Raw genomic sequence first — 19,387 nt, forward strand, 5'->3', positions numbered from 1 at the left:
AAAAGGGCCCTGGGGACAGCTTGATGCACTGGGAAATAGGGCAGCGCTAGAACTAGTGCGCAGATGGAGGAAGTGGTAGGAGAAGGCAGAAGTTACCACCAGGCATTAGGTTATCCCCAAGGGTATGTGTATGTTGGGGGGGGTGGGGCTAGAGAGGAGGACGTTACCAAGGGAGGAGAGGGAAGAAGGAGAGAAGAGATACAAAAACAGAAAGAGATAAGATAAAAGCAGAGAGAAGAAAATACAAGCAAATATACAAATAGACCCAGTGATAAAAGAGATGGAGAGAGAGACACACACAGAAAGAGCTAAAGAGGAGAGAAGCTAACAAGGGAAGAAGGCAGCTAGAAAGAATTGAGAGAGTGGGAGCCTCTCCCCTTGGTGCACAGGGATCACACAGAGATGCAGGCCCCAGGCTCTACAGAACCCTCCCCAGTGCCCACTGTAGGATGAGGCTGCTCCAAACCAGACAGGAAGCTGTGGAGGGAAGCTCGGAGCTGCCCAGGCCCTCAGTGCCCTTTCTCATCACCAACTGAGAGACCCAACCGCAAGCCTCTCTTATCTTTCTGGAACAGTTAGATTCCCCTGCATCAAATACAAATAGAATTCATCCCTGCAAGGCAGGCCTGCCCCCTTCTCAGCCAGAGTTGCTGCTGGCCTTTCAATTTGATTTTCAGATGCTAAGGATACAAACGGCAAAGGTTGGGTTGGCTTTTGAGCAGAAAGGCAAAATTTTATAGTAGGGGGAAGGGGAGGTTGCAACAGGCGGCGGTGGGGAGGGGAAGCAGAAATAGAAAAATTGCTGAAAAGCCTCCTGCCGCCTGTCAGGAGCATTAGCTGAGGATGATGTAGGAGAAACGACTAAGTGGTTTTTGTGTCAGCTACACTGAATCAAACTTGTTCAACTATATGCACGTGAGCGAGTGTGGCAGCCAAAGGAGCCCACCTCTGCAAAGGGAAACAGCCTCTTAGCTTTAAGGGTTTCTTCTATTTTGCATCTATGAGGTAAGCTATGCATAGATTGGATTAGAGAGGGAAGCGTGGCTGGGGGAAGCAGCGCAGTCTCAGCTTTCTGCTAGAGGAAAGGGTGGGCCTGAGGGGCTACATCATGGCTTCTAGGAGCCCCTAGGCTCCACCTGCCTGAGAGGAAAAGGAAAGCTAGGGAGAAGGAGCTGGTCTTGAAGTCGCTGCAGGGCCAAAGCACAGAGAAAAATGTTTTGAGTTTGATGCAGAACTCAGGACTGCATGGGAAGAATAGTGGAATGTACCCCGAGACTTCAGAAAGCAAACAGATCCTGCATGCTTCCTTCCCCCAGAATTCCGACACTTCCATCCAGAGCCGAACCTTCATCCCCCTGCCCCACGGAAGAAAGGAACTTAGCCCTGCCAAGGAAAGCGATGTTAGCAGCACAGAGCTCACTTGATGGAGTGTGCATTGTGTGGCCAGTATTTGTGACAGTCAGCGATTCATTTCGAAAATCATTAAGAGATGTATCATATGTATGTAGTAGAGACCAAGCATCATTCTAAGTGCCCTACAGGTAGTAATTGGTTTAACTTTCGTAACTAGCATCCAGGAATCAGTACTGCTGTTAAGGACCAGGGAGAGATGAATTTTCTCCTAAATCTTTGGTAGGCCAGGCAGTTCAACCCTGTAGAAAGCCCTCTCGGCATAGAACAACCACTGACTCATTTCTATCCAATAAAATATGCCATGATCATGCAGTTACACCAACTGTCTGAGGAGATGAGAGACGGGCATATGACAGGAAAATGTGGTGGCCTCTGGGAGTCTAGGATCTCAGGCTTATAAACACCATTATCTAAATTTGTCCAACACCTCAGGAATTTGGATGTAAATCCCATCATCCTGAAGGTAGGTTGGGGTTCTGGTCCCTGCTGACATCCTGACTACAGCCTGAGGAGGCCTCGAACAGAGGACCAGCTAAATAGAGCCTGTGTGAGCTAATAAACGTGGGCTGTTTAAACCCACCGTGTGTGGCTGTTTGTCGCATGGTACTAGAAATGGAATCCAGGGGCTGAATTGGGCTGGAAGGCCACAGATAACCCTCCCCATGCATCCCTACATGTGAAGCTGTGTTGTTGGTTTGTTTCTCAGTCACAGTGACTGGATATTGAGTCCGCTTGTTTCCATCTGTGTCTGAAAAGAGCATCTTGGGAATTCCACCACCTTCTCTTCTAATTCCCTCTTTGTGCAGAGTGAAGGGTTGAGTTGGTTTCCTCCTTGGGAAACCTCCTCCTCCTGCTCCTGTGTATGTGATATTTTCCACCCTTCCTTGCTTTTCCTTCAGCCTGGTCAGCATCTTCTTTCTCCTCTCTCTTCTTTGCCTTCATCCCTTGGTACTCTGCACCCCACTTTCTCGAGTTTCCTGATGTCCTGATTCACCAACTTTCTTTCATGAGATGTGCCTGGAAGGTTCCATATGTTTCTTTCTACCCATATTTCTCCTTTCCTTTCCTGTCACATACCATATCCTGTTTGTTGGTTCTGAAGGAGCAGAGAAGATTCTGTACTCACCCTGTCATTTGGGGGATGATGTAGGGGGCAGCGTCTGACTTTTGGGAAGCCCCAAAGCAGATGCCATTCCCTCTACCGGTGTGCGGCTCAGATGGCACCGGCTCCTAGCAGCATCTTCACATGGGAATCGTGCAGCACCCCTTCCTCAGGAAGTGCCCAGGCCGCACCTCCATTCCTTGGTCCAGTTCTTATCCACATTCCACATCCTGTTCCAGCACATGGTGGTTCATTACCTTAGCTAAACTGTTCTCTTTATGTGCTGATCTCCTTCAGGGCTGGCAGCCTGGAGCAGAGCCCAGGGAATGGCTGCCCTGCGCTGCCCTCCTCCATCTGGCCTTTCTCTTGGACAGAAACTGGAAGATGGTCAGCGAAGAAATGTTCCCTGGCACCTTCTGCAGAAGGTGGGTATTCCATGCCAGCACTGCTTGTCCTCTGGCCAGAGGATGGGTGGCACAGTGCCCAGGAGCTTTAGAGGGCCCTTGTTATGGCATGAGACAATGAAACCACTCTCAGCCTTGGCTTCTTTGCAATTTACCTGTCTATTCCCAGCCTCAACCCCTGGGAGGGCATTTCAGGCAGTCCTCAGTGCCTCTGCTTATACGTATACACATGCACCAATTGCATACAGACCTGCTCACAGATGTATGCAGGCACCCACAATACACAAAAACACAATACATTTGTATGCATGTGCATACACCGTGTAATCTTCCCCACAGAAGCACACATTCATGTGTGCCTCACCTACATGTATGCATGTATACAACATACCCACAAATGCACACAAGCACATGCACACACACACACACTTTTTTTTTTTTTTTTTTTTTTGGCCAGTCCTGGGCCTTGGACTCAGGGCCTGAGCACTGTCCCTGGCTTCTTCCCGCTCAAGGCTAGCACTCTGCCACTTGAGCCACAGCGCCGCTTCTGGCCGTTTTCTGTATATGTGGTGCTGGGGAACCGAACCTAGGGCCTCGTGTATATGAGGCAGGCACTCTTGCCACTAGGCTATATCCCCAGCCCACACACACACTTTTATATTCACCTGTGAATACACACATACTCGCATGCATGTGTTTCTGGCCCAAGAGTCAAATCTTTTACTCCCATTTCTGCATGAATTTTAGGGAAGGCCAGCTCGCATCTGAGAACTTTTCTCTGCACTGATGCTTGAGCTTCCTAAACTTGATGGTCTCTGATCAAGGTGCATTTGCTGAAAAGCACCAACTGGAACACAAAGTTCACCGGAGGATAGCATATGTAAATGTATTTATGAGGTGTAAAGGGTTAAGGAAATTAAGTGTCCAAGTGTCTTCGCTGACCTTCAGCCTATTTTCTGTTTACAGGAAGGGAGATGAGGATTGTGGGAGCCTGGTCTGTTTGCCTTCTTGTTCTTCACTAGGCCTCTTTGTAAAAGCCTAGCATGTTTTCTTCTTTCAAGTCCCAGGAGGTTTGTTTGTTGGTTACATTTCACAGGGTCATGGTGGCTGGCCTGGGCATCAGAAGAGACAGAGCAACAGTGAGGCAGAGAGTGATGGAGGGTAGGTGGTGGCCTCCCCCTGCCCTTGTGGCATAAGAGAACTCCAGAAATGCAGATGGAGCAGGTAGATTTCAAAACTGAAGAACAGGGACTTGGTTTATCTGGGCCTCAAGGGTTCTGCTTAGGAGCCCAGAACACTGTGCACCTGCTCCTCAGAGTGTGGGCTACCTCAGTGCCTGGGAGTTCAGCGTCTGTGCTGAAGAAAGAGGCGTCTTAGACACCAGGAGGGACCTGTGCTCCCCATTCCTACACAGGGGACACTGAGGCAGCACTGTCAGCACGCAGGTTCTCTTCTTTAGACCTGAACCTAGCTGTGCACACGAATGATGCACCCAGAGATTCTCTGACTCTACGTGGAAAAATTTTGGCATTGGTCCACATTCAGGAGCCAGTCATCATGGCTGATTAGGAATTAATGCAGATAGGAGTCAGCCACTTAGTCCTCAGACAGAGATTATGGACTATTATCAGCTACAGATGGTTCAGTTATTGATTGCTGTCATTCCCAGTGACCGCTGTCAAAGGAAGGGCAGGTGAAGGCTTGGATTGGATCAGAAGAGCCATTCTGAGGAGTGAGGATCTGCCCTTTCCCTGCCACTTCATGAGATCCTGGAATATCACATCCTCAGTTCCTCCTGACACAGAGGAATCCCAAACTTCAGGAACTGATAGAATCCACTTGAGAACATTTGTAAGCACCCCTGATCATGATAAGTAGGATAATGGGTATAAAATGGAAAAGGATATTCCCTTGATCTGGAAAAAAAATAGCAAAATGATGGCCTCATTTACAAAAAGACCAATTAGAAAGGAGCTCATGGCTTGGAAATTCCAGCCTCACATTACATCTTGTTAGGCTGAAACTACATGGCACAGCTGACAAGTCAGGGAGCTCTCGATGTAATTGGAAGGACAAAGCAGTTACCAAGGGTACCTGCTTACATACTTCTACAGAGGTGTGTGTGATAAGGGTGGGGCTCATGGTGCCAGCCTCCTTGGCGTTGAAGCCTGAGACACCTTGAACACTGGGAAAGATACAATGTAAGAGTAGATCTTAGTGGACATTCCTCCTCCACAGTCGTGAAAGTAGCAATCTTCATAGTAATTAGAAAGGCCAAGTTGGCTCTATTCTATGACTCAAAGAACTCAAGATTCTGAAGATACCTGCTTGAAAAATGGGGACATCATCAAGGCCGTTGCAATGTATGAAGCTAATACCAACAGATTGGGGTTGTATCACGAACTTCTAGAAATGTGCTATGCTATTTTTTTTCTTTATTTTGTAGATGGGGGAATATGTGGTCCAGACAATGTTAAGCCACTTGATTAAGATTTAAGAAAAAAATAAAGAGAAGGAAAGAAAACTCAAGGTCTCATGCCTGCTAAATTGAACCAGAATTCAAAGCCAAGCTGATGGGTCTCGCAAGACCACTTCTCAAGTCTTAATACAGGGCAGCACACCTTCAGGCTTTCCACAAAAGGAAGGCCAACAGCAGAGAACAAACATGTGCCCCCAAGGTTCTGGGAATACTGCCTAAGGCAGCCAGCTGTCAGTGTAAAATGTCTTTGAAGCCCTGTGTTTTCTCTTAGAACAATTGTTGTGAATTTTGCATTCTACTTCATAATGTATATTTTTAATATAAAAATATTGTTTTGATTCTGGCTGATGGCCTTCACACGCTGGGGGTGAAAAAGATCCTGGAGGAAGCCATGGCTGTGTTCTACCTGCCTGGCTGCACTTCTTTCCAGACCAGATATGGGGGCTCCTGAGTCTCTGTGGACCGAATTGTGAGAATGGTTGAAACAGAGAGGGGGGGGGGGAGAGAGAGAGAGAGAGAGAGAGAGAGAGAGAGAGAGAGAATGGGTTCTGGCACTAGCTAGATGAGAGCTCAGATCCTGCTTCTGTTATCTACCCAATGCTGTGACTTCAGCTTCTGATGAGTCACTTCTCCTTATCTATAAATCAGAGATACTGAGACATGTCTGTCTGAGTGGCATTACAAAAAATGGGAGGAGGTACCTGACACAGGAGACCATCAATAAGTGGAGCCATTCAAAGTGACATCCGTCTACCCTCATGGCACTGTTCTTGTGTTGAGCAGATTATCTTGGGGCCTCCACAGATGCTTTGAGTTTTGTTGTTGTTGTTGTTTTTTGCGGGGGGGGGGGAATGGGCTCTGCATCAGAAGAGCAGCTCTGCGTTTATTTTATGTTCCCAGCAAGGCTACTTACATCCCCAGGGCTCAGATGAGTGTGGAGTCTTTCTTGATTTCTTTTTTACCCACATTTAGATCATCCTTTGCCCAAGAAAAAGACTTGTTTTCTGATGATTGGTGGCTTTGCTCACAAGAAAGACCAGTTTGAAAGTGACTGCACAATATACATATTTTTTCACATGTATCCATGTCATATACATATTATTACCCTGTCTTGTTACAAATATTTTTATTATTAGTTATTGTTAATCTCTTACTATGCTTCACTCATCAATTAAACTTTCTCATCGATCTGTAGTTATAGGAAAGATGTGTAGTGTGCAGATTTTTGCTATTCTAAACTCCACTGATGCCTTTGCTCATCACTATTGCCATTAAGATGTCCCAGAAAAGCTCTACCAAAAGGAACAATAATAGTTTTTCAAAGACGTAGACAGTGATGGGCATGGTGCATTCAAATGAATATTGTGAAGATATAGTAGGATGAACAGACCTGGTTTTCTGTCTATACTTCCCAGGATACAGTGAGGAAGGAAAAGGGGAAAGAGGAATGTGGAAGACTCAAGAGACAAAGGGCTGTTTACCATTAGGCCAACCTTGCGGATGGTTATCAGGACCTAAGAGTCCTCCCACGAGAGTCCCATCAGCTATCTGGGGCCTGCCAGCTGCCATCAGAGACTGGCAATCCTTCCCTGTGGGTTCTGTATGGATGATCCTTCCTAGGCAGCGCGTGGTGGCTGCTTAGAAAAGCAGCTCTGGTCTAGGCTTCGCTTGCGACTGTGTTTGGTCCCTGAATGAATTCCCCAGGTGGACTTCATCCAGTTTTCTGATGCTGCTGAAGGAAACACTGTCCACCCTTGCAAGGTGAGACCATGGACTGTAGGAAGGGTGAGGCAGCATTTGAATTAAACCTTCTAGGGATCCTCTGAGGGACTAGGGGCTGCAATGACCATTATCACAGCCAAGACAGTGAAAGGTAACAGCACAAACTATCCAGCATTGTTAGGAGACTGAAGTGAAGTGAAGACAAAGGTCTTAGAAAGAAACATTACTTACATCATCTTTACTCACATTCTCTTCTTTTCTGTTGGCAGGGAAACATCAAAATGTTCTCTCCACTCCTTGTGTCCAAGATTCTTCTTTCTTCCTGGACTCTTTCTCTGCATCCTTCTCCCTGTGCTCTCCTCCAGTCCTTACAATTACAGAGGTAAAGGGTATCTGCGCATAGTTCCCCTTCAAATTCCATTCCTGTTTGAGCACTTCACTCCCATTCATAAAGGAGAGAGAGTAGAGTTTATTATGCCATTCATCTTCACGAGTTTTCTCTATGTTATTAGAAAGATTTTTTCTGGGTGGCACAAGGGGAAAAAAAAACATAAGAAAGAAAAAGCCAGCTCTCAGAAATACATTCCCTTTGCTCCTTCAGCCCCTTCCCATTCCATTTGGATTGATTGACTACTGTAACCTGTGAGCTTTTGAACATCACATTTCAAAACAGAAACATAAAAGTGTGAACATGAAATGAGCAGCTCGATTCTGTCCTCCATGCTGAACAGTTGTGTTCCCAAAGTACAGAAGAGGAGCAGGGAGAGCAATTTGCCCCTCCCACCTACTTTATTTTCTGGGCTTCTGACACCAGACTTCCTGCCACCCTGACAATACAATGCAAACTTAATGTTTTCTCTGAGCTGCCCACTATGCTGCACAACAGAAAGTTCCTAGAAGTAAAGGGTTAGGGATTTCAATAGATGATAAACAAATGCTAAATGAATCGAGCTGATGATCTACAGGATGGCTGTGGAATGACAGAGGTTGTGAAACAAGAGGTAGAGAGGCCTTCTAGGCAGGGAAATGTTCTTCAGATCTAACAAAACCAAGTCTAACTTTCTACTCAGAGTTTCTCATTGTTGTATACCAATCCCTGTCTCTGTCAAAGGCAATGACCATTTATTTAATTACTCCAGCCAGAAACCTATTTTCTCCTGCTACCTCACCCAAGACTGGGAGTCACTATGTTCTTTCTTTCATGTCTCTAAAAGTGGGATTCTGTGTCAGGTTGCCAGCCCTTGTCTGTCTAAGCTTTAATCATTGTTATACTTGGATCATTGCAAACACCTCCCCATTGTCCTTGTTATCTCTGGCCTCACCTCCTGCAGATTCCTTCTTTTCACTGCTATTCAAGCAGACTTGCTGGAGAATGAGTGTGTTTATGCTACACTATTTGTACTTTAAATCCCTTACATATTCCCCATTCTCTTGGGATTAATAACTAAGCTCTTTAAAATGACTTCCAAGTACCTTCATACTCAGGCCCCATCAATGGCCATGTTCTTCTGTGCCTGCTGAACCAACTGTGTCCTTTTGCTTAGAAAGGCCTCACTACACACTTATACCTGTTGTCTCCTATGCTGTCTTCATCAGTTCTATGCTAATGTAGCTAGACAGACCCCTCTGCTTCTTTCTGTCTAGAAGAGTTGTTTGTATCTGTCATAACCCCAACTGCACTGATTTGCCTTCGTAGCTGAGCATTTGCTTAATTCTATTTTAGAAAGAAATGTGTTCTGTGTATCTTTTCTGTTCAATACCTCATGTAACACTTGATACAGAATAAGGACTTCGTAAAGACTGGCTGAAGAGTGAATGCCACAAATCAGAGTAAAAGAATTAGACCTGAACTCTTAGGAGGTAGAGACCTAAAGAGCCCATGGTCATTTTCAAATTTAAAGCTCTCATTCTAACTGATGAAGAATACGAGTGTGTGTGTGTGTGTGTGTGTGTGTGTGTGTGTGTGTGTGTGTAGAGAGAGACAGATAGACAGACAGACAGAAAGACAAAGAGATATACATTTCCTAAATTTCATAGGTGGGGTGAGTTTTAGCAGGTAGCTTCCAGTGGTAGATCCTTGAAAGCAAAAAAGAAATAACATTGGACATACAACTGACAATAACACCTGGTATCAGTTAAACATGCTAGGATTTGAAAGGGACACGGGAGAAGCAGTGAATTCACAAAATGGAGAAGCAGATCCAATCCCAGCTGAGAAGCCAAGAGTGCCCAAACTGGAAGACTTCAGAGATGAAAACAATGTAACTTTGCAGTTATGCACAGTGAATGTAGCAGAGAGGCATTGACAAGACAGAAACCAGGTCTTCTGTTGATTTTTGAAAGGACATTCCTCCTGTAGGAATCTTTCTTGGTGCCCCACAGTGGAGCTTAAGCATATAGATAACTGTGCATTTGACTGGCATTGGGTAGGCACTGGCAGCTACCTAAAGAAGAAATTACACAGTCATATGGAAAGATCGTAGCTGATGGGGTATCAGTGAGCTTGATCCATTTGTATCAGATGGATCATGCTAGAAATTTGGGAACTTGAGCTCCTTCATTCTAGAAGATTGGATATTGGGCTGCATAAGTTAGATTTCTTGAAACAGAAAAGAGGAATTCATCTGAAGGATGACTTATTTTAGCCCAGATCCTCTTCATAACTCATCTCATACCTGCGGGGATTTTGTTTTTTCAATTTCTGTATCTTCAACCAGCTCCCACAAGACAATTCTGCCTCTGTGGATTTCAGAGACAACACATCTCAGTCCCTCTTGCTTCATTTCTCTCCATGGTATTTCACTAGTCCCTTGATGCTGTCAGCCTAGCTCTCAAGAGACTGTTTTCTCCTGGGTACTTCACAAGCCAGCAGGGTGGATAGCCATCTCCTCCTCGCTTCATTTTTTCATGATTATTCTCTCTATGAAGAACGGAACTGCAAAGTAGATACTGAGGGTCTTTTGCATTTCTAGATGGACCAAATTAAGTTCCAAAATGTTCAATCACTTTCCCAGTCTTCTGGCACATTAAGGAAGACCTCACAACTCTGTCCCTTTCCTTCAGGGAACTTGGGATAGCTACTGTGTTCCTGGGTAGAACTGAAGGGTGGAGATGTTCTCTACCTGTTAAGTCCTGCAGTTACAGAGTTATGAGATGTCGGGGTTTTTAGCCCCCCCCCCCCGACCCACCCACCCCCCCCCCCCCGCACTCCCCCGACCTGCGGGAGAGACGGGGAAGGCAGGGCCCACCCAGACAAGCCAAGAAAGGAAAGGGTCGGCAGGCCGCCTGCATCCAGCCCTCCCTCACCGGAGGACAATCAGCCGGCCTGGGAGTCAAGTCCATCGCAAGTACGTGCCACTAATATAAGGCACAGGAGCCAATCAGATCTAAGATCGGCAGGAAGGGGAGGGGTGAGCTGTCCATCAAGGGCGGAAGGCGGGGGCGTCACCGCCCACAGAACCTCCTCCAGGTTATAACCAAAGACACTTGTAGCAGCTGTGCCTTGTTGTTAGGCGCCGCCATCTTAGCCACACGTTGTGGCCCCAAGACTGAGAAACAGGCGGGGCCTGCTAGTTGACTTCCAGGTGTGCCCCACAGTGAGAGAGCATCTTCAGTCTGGTTCTGAATGATACTTTCTGATGGTTAGAAGAGTTAACAACTGGTAAAAGAAGGAAGGACTCTGTGAGTGATATTCTTAAAGAATGGCCTCTCCAGGGAGTTGGTCACTTTTGTGAATCTTACACAAAAGGACCAGAGTCAACACAAGGGTCTTCCTGCTTTAGTTAGTGGGGGAGTAATAGCCCTAGGAGGACCAAAGTGATCATGTGAGTGTTAGTAGGGTAACTCCAAAGTGACTTTGGGAATTGGAACAAGAGCCATCTGAATGGAGCCAACTGAAGTTTACAACGTTGGATCTGTGAGGTTCTCATTCCTCAGGAGCAACTTAGAGTTTTCGGAGAATTCTGCAGGTCCTGGCTATACCTTGCTGAAAGCAGACAGAGTGACCCAAAGCAAGAGACAAAATCAAGCTGTTTCATATATATGCCCTTCCATAGACTTACCTTTTTGCTTCTTATAGTGAGACTATTTGAAATCTTACTCCGATTTATTTCATTCTTCAAAACGTATATTTTTAGTTTTTTTTTTTTTTTTTTTTTTGGCCAGTCCTGGGCCTTGGACTCAGGGCCTGAGCACTGTCCCTGGCTTCTTCCCGCTCAAGGCTAGCACTCTGCCACTTGAGCCACAGCGCAGCTTCTGGCCGTTTTCTGTATATGTGGTGCTGGGGAATCGAACCTAGGGCCTCGTGTATCCGAGGCAGGCACTCTTGCCACTAGGCTATATCCCCAGCCCAAAACGTATATTTTTAAATGTAAAAAAGAATCAGGTAAATATTAATTTCAGTCATCTGGTGAGTCGTACTTACAGCACATCTCACCTTGGATAGGCTGCCTTTCAGATGTCTGGGGCCCCATGTGTTGGGCAGCACAGCTCAGACACCTGGTTTGGGGACAGAGAGCTCTTCTCTCCATTTCTGTTGAAGTGGGCTCCCTGGAAGGAGTGAGTCTATGATGAAGACTGGAAGCCATCAACCAAAAGGACCCAGAAAACCAGCTCCAAGAGGAAAAATGACAAGGACCGGGGTAAAAGAAAGACCGCAGAGAGCAAGAGTTGGGTTTTTTTGTTTTTGTTTTTCTTTTTCTTTTTCTTTTTTAACACTCCCAGTAGATTCAGGAAGCCCTTGTTGTTTTAATAGTGTGGTCCAATCCTCCAACTTTCCTCCATCCCTTCCTGGGTACACAGGACTAATTTTCACTGTTTGTAATATGTATTTGTTCTCAGATTCTCCCTCTGTCTGAATATGTGCAGTCCTACCAGACATCCATCCAATGTTCACTCTTGCTCTCTGGTTTAGGTTGCCATTGCTTCATTGTAAGCCTTCTGCTCCCTCAGTCCCAGTCTCTCCCTCTGTAGAATGATGTCACTAATGTCATTCTTTGCCCAGCCTGGTTCCAACAAGGAGCAGAAACACAAATGGACATTCACAGGTGTGGGAAGTGGCTGGAGTCATGATGAGGAAGGAGTTTCAATACAAAGGATTTAATTATTCATCTGGAATTTCAATCCACACTCTCCTTTACAAAGGTTTTTGGCATGAGGACTTCTGGGAGCACCTATTGAACTGACCTTGCAAGTAATTTGCGCTGTTTTCATTCCACGGGCATCTATTCTGTCCAGGGTGTGAGCAGGCAGAGCTGTCTGCTGGGGAATCTGTGTTAATTCTACCACCAGCATCTCTAGCTCTGCTAGGCATGCATTTGGCTGTAACATTCAAGCACTTTGCTCCCCTGTTATGGGAACAACTGATGACCTTTAAGATCTCAGCTTTTTGGATGAGCAATACCTGTTACCCTTAAAAGCTGAGGTATGCCAGGGCTCACCTGGAAACCTGCAGCCATTACCCTGGGTTAAAAATAGCACTTTGTAGAGGCTGACATGCTTTGTTCATAACAATTACATTTCTCACCTAGCGACTTAATTGGATTTTTGTTTAGTAACTTGTACAGGTCTTTTCACTGGAGGATGCCACCTGCTTCTGGGAAGGAGCCAACAAGACCTCAGATGATGAAAACGAGAGATATACAAGGAGTGGGCGTGATAAAAGGAAAAAGGAATGGTTTAGGTCTGCAGGCATGGGAAATGGTACCCTCTATTTTTTTATTATTTGAAGGAAACTGATGTAATGCTTCTTTTTGAAGCCAAGGCCTCACACTTACTAGACAAGACTCTACCATTTGAGCAACAATTCTAAGCTCTTTTTCCCCCTGAGTTATATTTCAGATAGGTCTTTTTTGTTCCAGACAGCCTAGACCTTGATTTTCCTATTTATGCCTCCTGCATGGCTGGGTTGACAGGTATGCACCACTGAGCCTAGTTTATTAGTTAAAATGGGGTCTCGATAACTGTTTGCATAGGCTAGTCTCAAACAAAAACCCTCTGGTCTCTGCCTCCTGAGTATCTTGGGTTACAGGCATGAGCAGCCACGCCTGTCCCCAGAATGGCCTTTCCTAGCCTAGTCTTAGAAAATAGGATCCTATGCTCCTGATGCAAAACTCTTGGCTTCTGGAGATGTCACCTGTGTGACGCAGATGGATGAAAAACGCTAATCTACCCAAGGATTAGTGATCTTGTTTGAATACTCAGCTTGGCAGTTACAATCTGCAAAACACTGCCTTACGTATGTAACTGTAACCCCTCTGCACATCACTTTGACAATAAAAATAAAATTAAAATTTGAAAGTAAAATAAGCTGCAAGATATTACGAAGACACCATGGATCTCCAAAAATGACCTGCATGATGTAGACAGGTCTCAGTCATCCATTCATTACAAATCTTTGTCTTGGTTCATGACTAGCAGAGCACATTTGTGCTGACTTGTTCATCCCAGTTTTACAGGCAAATCATCTCAGCCCCATTTTATATGTAAGGTCACAGAAGTTATGGAAAATCAGGGAGAGGGCCCAGTTGCCTGGTTGTTTGGGAAGAAGTCATATCCACTCTATTCATGCCCTACCATTTGGGAAGCCGATATCTCTATAGATTAGGGAGCTGCCCACCAAGGCCCATGTGGTTATCTGAAGATAACTCCAGGATCCACCAGGGAGAACCTACCTGGAGTATGACCAAAGATGCTTCAGAACCTCCCAGACCTGGAGCACAGTGCCAGGGCCTCCTACATGCAGCCTTGTGTATGGACAGTCTGCCTGACAGAAACACCAGGGGATGAACCATGCAATAACACCAGGAGATCAGGTACTTTCAGATTCACAAATGAACCGGGGAGACATACCAAGTGACCTCTTCCCAGAAGACATTGCTACAATGAGGACACCTCTTGCATATGTGAAAGGGACAACTACAGGACTAGTGAAAGATTTTTTTTTCTTTACAACTTAGAGAAAGATCTAAGCAGCAAAAGATCCATGAAGACACACGTGGTCACAGGATAGGTCTGGAGATCACCTCCAGCTCACACCACATCAAGAGTTCTGTTCCAGAGCCTTCTACTGCAGCTAGGAGCTGTGGACTTGAGATTCTTGTATCCTGACGTGTCACATTGGGGCTGTGGCATTAATGATCGGCATTAAAATGGCTCCTTTCTCATTTTACTTCTGTGCTGGCTCACATACCTTGAAGAGTGTTTCAGGTGCCCCGAGAGCCCATTTTTCCTAGACTTAGACTAAAGGGCTTAAAAATGGCCTCAGTGTTCCAGTCCACTAGGAGCACAGCATTGACAGGATCCGAGTGCTGGGAACAAACAGTGGCTTTGGACAACCAGCTCCTTTGAGTTATCCTTACAGGATCCTGGAAAGCATCCCCAAAGCAGAAAAGAAGTCTCATTAGTTTTTGACACTGCTGGAAATGGAAGCTTTTCTCTGGATCCTTCCATCTATGAGAAGGTGCCCAGATAGCCTGCCTCATCAGCCCATCCAAGCAGCAGTCATGGACGCAGTGATTGACACTGGACAGAGATCTTAGCCTTTTCTATGTTCAGCTCACTGGGACCTAGCCTTGTCCCACAGCAAGAACTCTGAGCTCCTCATATGTGTCGTAAATATGCTCTCCAAGAATTACTGGAGTCACAAAGATGGACACAAAAATAAAGAATTCCCTCAGCAAGGTGAAATTTACTTCTGCAGAAGGCTGTGTCATCAGCAAGCAAGCACACAGAGCAAGCAGGCCACTCTGATTTTTATCCCTAAGGCAACAGCCTCTGCCCTCTGCTCAAATTGGTTGAGCTCAGGTTCACAATTTGCTTACAATTGGCCAGTGTGAACAGTCTAAAGTGCATTTAAGGTGACCATTAAAAGACTTTTGAAGTACATGAGGAGTACACAGTCTGAAAACATAGCCACACCTCTGCTATTTCTAGAACAACTGGAGGTGTGTCTTTTGAGGGGTGTCATAATTCCATTTTGTAAAAAAGAAATGTTAAGACAACACTTTACACTTCAAACTTCCTTCCTTATCGCAAAGCAGTTCCTCTTTCATTTTCTGGCCCAGGCAGGGACTTTTAAACAACCCAGCTTGGTAGAAAAGCGTTTTGCTCACATGTGTGGGCCATGGAGCCTTTACTCTCATCATGGCTGTGCTGAGCGGACCATCCGAGAAGGAAAGGAAGACGAACGACATTGCTCAGAGAGACCAGGAGACAAGGACTTCATGCTCCATGCTCCCACTTTCTCCCGACACTTCATTTACCTAGTGCTAAAGTCACCGTTTTCAGCACAAAATTGTCTCATTCAATATCTTTGTAAGTAAGGTGGAAATGATGGAGAGATTTAAACCCCAGAACCAACTTCATTTTCTCACAGGTGTTCCAAGGAGCAGCAAATGCCTGTGAGGACTTGCTCAATCCAGATTACAAGTGCACAGCACCACCCACATATAAGCTTGATGGAGGGACACTGGCCTCCAGACAAGCCCAAGAAACAGCATGTTTGTCAGAATTTTGCCAGTCCTTTCTTTCCTCAATGTCCCCTTCCCTTGTTCTTATGGTTAGAAAGGTATAGGGAGAGAGAAAAGAAGAAAACAGAGAGACAAGGAGAGAAAAAGTGATGGAGAGATGATAGAGGTTATGTAGTAAGATAAAGGATTAAGATAGAAAGAGATGGAAATGATAGAGAAAAGGGGAAGAAAGATGCAAAGAGTCCATGACAGAAAAGGATAAGGAGAAAGAGACATAGATGGAGAAATATAAGGAAGAAAGGAAGAGACAAAGGAAAAGAGGAAGGAGAAAAAGTAATAGATGATAAAGAGAATATAGATAATAGATAGATGATAGTAGATGCACTGACAGACAGACAGACAGGCAGGCAGACAGACAGTGTCCTGTTGTATCTTGGGACATTGGGAGTGGGCCTTTCTGACTTTTTTTTTTTTTTTTTTTTTTTGGCCAGTCCTGGGCCTTGGACTCAGGGCCTGAGCACTGTCCCTGGCTTCTTCCCGCTCAAGGCTAGCACTCTGCCACTTGAGCCACAGCGCCGCTTCTGGCCGTTTTCTGTATATGTGGTGCTGGGGAATCGAACCTAGGGCCTCGTGTATCCGAGGCAGGCACTCTTGCCACTAGGCTATATCCCCAGCCCCCTTTCTGACTTTTGAGCTCCAGACTTTGGACACAGATTTCTTGGTGCTGTTTCCAGGCACCACCGTTCCTCTCTACCCTGGCAACCTTGAGCAGCCCACAACTCCTCTGACTCAACTTCCTCACTTCTAAGTGGAGATACCGATGGAACCTGGACCACACCAGGAGCTGGAAGTGTAGCTAAGTGGTAGAGCCCTTGTCTACTGTGGGTGAGGCTCTGGGCTTCATTGCCAGTTCTGCAAAACAAACAAACAACACAGAAAACCACTGAGATGGAACTCATGGGGGAGACTTGTCCTGCTGACAGAGTATATGTGTATAGCAACCTCCAGCAGAAAGCTCTGGTGACAAGTAAATGAATAGCCTCCCTTATACAGGTGTCATGCCCTACAGAACACCACATCTGGATGAGCTTCTTTCTTTGGGTCCTTGTGCTTACCACCTAGGCACAGAGCTCCTTGTGTCTTGTCTTCCTCTTTTATGCCCCTGCAAACCATGTGTTAGATTTGAGCGAGCTGAGGCAAGCAATGAGGAAAGAGCTCCTTGTCTGAGGCTCAAGTCCCTTTTATCCCCTGGGCTCTCTTTCACCTACCCTGCTGTGAGCCTCAGAGTCAGCCTCGGTTCTGCCAGTGTGGCCATCCTGCCCCATTGTGAGCACAAAGCCATCCAAAAGGCATACAGGGAGATGCGATGTGACATCCTGAAGAGAATGATGCAGGATTTACTACAAGCTGTCCCTGTCCCTTTAAAGATCTTCTGGAAAGGCTGGGCACCAGAGGAGCCCTGTTTTCTACCCCCTTTTAATAAAATTCCCCATTAATTAAGCGGAGCAGCACAGGCTGCACCCTCGTTCACATTATTTGTCTTTTTATTTTGTAGTTACATGGCAGGATCTTCAGTGCAGGAGCCCTGGAATTACACACTGGGCCCTAATATTTCAAGGCCCAACAGGAACAAATATGTAATTATATAGTTCAGTGGTGCAGCGCCACGTGGTACAGGCAGGGACAAGAGGCGCTGCTCCAGCACTTGGAAACTTCTTGGGGAGAGAAACATTAGGCCCTGTAGTCTATTCTCTTCCAAATCAGGGCCTCCCGGCCCCATAGCCAGCAGAATCTTCTGCAGGAGAGCATCTTTGCAGATGATTCAGGGCTGAGGGAGCACAGGGACACACAGGGCAGGCCACGAATCCTCCACGGGTCTCCCAGTATCTGCAAGGCCATTCCCAGGTATAAAGGAAGAGTGCCCAGGGATGGTCATGGTAGTCAAATGCCTGGGTTCATTTGTGGAGCTTTGGGAGAAGTCCTTATCTTTATCATTTGAAAAACAAAAAAAGACAGTTCTAACACCTGCTTCAAGGAGCTGCTCTGGCGAAAATGACATCATTGAAATAAAGGACTCTTGCTGCTATACTCCCAAATTGGTAGATGTAGAAACAGTGGCCCAGAGAGGCCAGCGAACTAGCCCCAGGTCACACTGCAAAGAAGTAGAAGTTGCCATTCCTTTCCCCAGTGTGTCCAGCCTGCTGCATGGTCAGGGAGTGGTACAGCTGTTCATAAGGGCCCTCTTTTATGGTTTGAGAAGGGAGCCAGGATGTGTCTGCTCTATTTGCAAAGCAAGCCTGCTCAGAATCTGAAGGAACTGGAAGGGATGGGCCAGGACATCCTACAGAAGGCCCGGGAGTCCTTCTCAGTCCTGTGGCTCCCTCTGAGCCTTTTGAAAGATGCTGAGATCAGGAAAGCTCAGTTTTTCAGGTAGGCCAATTGTGAATGAGTGTGTGTATGTGTGTGTGTGTGTGTGAGAGAGACAAAGACAGACAGCATGTTTGTAGGAGCTTGTGTGTGCATGTGTGTGACTTTGTGTGCACGTGTGAGTACATGCATGCTAACATTTAAGCATGTGAGTGAGTGGGTGAATGTGAACCCATGACTGATGTAGGTAGATGTGGGTGGATGTGTATGAGCATGTGCGTGTGTGTATGTGCATGAGTAACCATACATGTAGGTGAATGTGAGGAAACCAAGATGTTTGTGCGTGTTTTGAGGTCGTGATTTGGCTCAAATATGAGTGTGTGACTGTGTGAGTGTGTGCAGTACTGTGAGGATGTGTTGTTTGTGTTCAAGATGTCTGAGTGTGTACATGTGTTGCAGAGGCATGTCTGAGGGGTCCAGGAAAGAATAGCAGAGCCAGAGGTTTCCATGGTAGCTGAGATACCCGCTGGTCCTTAAATAATTAACCAGCCAGAGCTTTTAAATACATTTCAAAACAAATACTCATTTCCCTTTAATGCAGTGCTGATTCCACCTTTCATGCACTGCCCAGGGCTATGCAAAGCTGGCTGCGGGCTGGAATTCTTCCTCCCCCGGGGCAGCATCTTGGGTTGTCCTGGGAGCAGTTCTTTGGGTGGGAGGAGACAGCCTGTGGCCTCGCCTGGTTCATGGGGGGGGGCAGTGGGGAAGGGAAGGGCTCCTCGCTGCATTTTGTAATATGACCTTAGAGACTTCTAAGGGTCAGCTGCAGCTTCCCCCCAGTTCTTTTGTGTGTTGCTAATTGTCCAGCAGGAAGTTCCTCCAAGCCTACCTTTTAAAAGTCATCAGGTGCTGGGAGTTCTGGTTATTTAGTTCACTGGGGGACAACTTCCCCTGACAAATGAGCGGACCAAGCTTCCATCTCCTCTTCCACCACATTTGTCCCCATCTCAGCCATCTCAGGGGACACACAGACTCTTCTTGTCTAGTCCGTGTTTCCCACTGGATATCACCCAAGGACTCTTCTAGCTGACAAGCCACCATGCCATTTTCAGTTCTCATTCACCTGACCTTTTCACACCCCTGCTCTGGAGGCCCAAAAGCCTAGTGCAAATGTGTGTATGGAAAGAATGTGTTCCATACTTGGGCTTCTGTGTGGTCCAGGTCACACAACTGACCTGGTGGCTTAATTGTCATTTGGGGCAGTTGGAGATATCTGGGGACTCCTGAAACCACAATGTGGAAGAAGTAGCTGATAAGTAGCTAGGGGACCCATCCCCTCCTAGACAACTAAGTTGTCACCTCTGTCATCTTTAGTTATTGGCAGACAGGACAAGTAGGGCTAATCAGGGCTCTCTTCTGTATGTCATTTTAT

This window comes from Perognathus longimembris, chromosome 21, assembly GCF_023159225.1.
Source record: "Perognathus longimembris pacificus isolate PPM17 chromosome 21, ASM2315922v1, whole genome shotgun sequence".
In the NCBI taxonomy this organism is placed as follows: Eukaryota; Metazoa; Chordata; class Mammalia; order Rodentia; family Heteromyidae; genus Perognathus; species Perognathus longimembris.